A 1,318-nucleotide genomic window follows, 5' to 3' on the forward strand; every position below is an offset into this window, starting at 1 on the left:
ACATGAGGGGGAAATAAATTAGAAAAGGAAGTGAAAGAACCAACCGATGCAGGCAGAAAATCGATTCTGTACATTCTAATCACACGCAGGCCTACAAGTTCAACACCAATGAAGAAATATCAGATGCCTAAAGGTAAACGCAACCCATGGCCAATACTGATTGAAAACTAGTCAGCATCGGCAGTGTCAAAACTAGCTAAAAAGTTAAAACAATGCACCCACCTTGCGACACACAACGAAGAGGTTCGTGATGCATCCCTCTAGTATCCGGTCACCATCATTTGACTACAAAAGCTCGATAACCAAAGGAGGTCGCAGCTTCTCCAAACGCTTTCTAAGCCTGCCTACAAAAAAAAAATTCTTTGACGAAGCCACAATTTGAAATATCAAAAACACAGCCATCCTCATGGCCTAATTGATGAAAGAGAATTATAGAAGTTCTTTATCAAGTACGAAGTCCAAATGCACAGACTCACTTTACCCAGTCTGAAAACTTCGCTCTGGCTACGTCCCTTCCACGACCAACGACGGCCAATCGAGCACCGTTTTCTCTACCACCAAATGTAGGCGGAATGTAAATTACTACATGTACGTACACATCAAGAACCCTAAGAGCCCTCTCTTCCCCATCAACCTCATCTACATTGCATTTGTTTGGATTCCCGCTCACAAGAGTGGTGACCGCCAGTTCTTCTTCGTTCATCCTTTCTTTCAATGCCATTGACAAGCGTCGGAATTTTGGATTCCCATAATGAAGAAAACGATGATGACGATAACAGTGGCTTGGGGAATTTAGTAATTTATGGCCCAAACAGGAGCTCTAGTCTCGATTCATAGAGAATTCTTGCGGAATCTGCAAGTTTGCACAAGTGTCTCTGCCAAAATAATAAACATGACGCATTGTTGTGCGTTCGAGAAGTCGTATAGGCACCTGGTTTGATTTGATTTTAGCTATTGTGAGATTACAGAGACGATATCCATCAATAACTATGAGAAATTTAGAAATCAAATCCAAAGATCACCTGGATGGTTTTCGAGGAAGGAAGAGACCGGAGGAACATCGGAGGTAGGGCAGACAACACCATTGATGGCCAGAAACCTGCAACTGCTCATTTTTTTTTTCTGTATACTGACGGGAGACGGGGAGGGCAAGGGGATGGATTCGACGCACTAAGCTTACATTAAGTTGGTACTAACTGTGAAACCTTGATCTCCCTTAGCCCCACCAACCTTGGATGCCCAACAAAGGGATGAAATTTTCATCCTTCTCCTACTTTGATGGAAATTTGATAATACCATCCTCCCGTCAGTGATAAGG

The 1,318-nt window shown here is 42.9% G+C and overlaps 1 long non-coding RNA gene across 1 annotated transcript; it reads right to left on the reverse strand.

The window, feature by feature from the left end:
- Nucleotides 1–216: 216 nt before the first annotated feature.
- LOC122652574 lies at nucleotides 217–1,109 on the reverse strand. The gene is made up of 3 exons (XR_006331615.1): nucleotides 1,023–1,109; nucleotides 477–931; nucleotides 217–340 (listed from the first exon to the last, which is right to left on the reverse strand). It is a non-coding gene; the product is annotated as an uncharacterized LOC122652574 (long non-coding RNA).
- Nucleotides 1,110–1,318: the final 209 nt, after the last annotated feature.

Source organism: Telopea speciosissima, chromosome 2 (assembly GCF_018873765.1).
Source record: "Telopea speciosissima isolate NSW1024214 ecotype Mountain lineage chromosome 2, Tspe_v1, whole genome shotgun sequence".
NCBI classification, from domain to species: domain Eukaryota; kingdom Viridiplantae; phylum Streptophyta; class Magnoliopsida; order Proteales; family Proteaceae; genus Telopea; species Telopea speciosissima.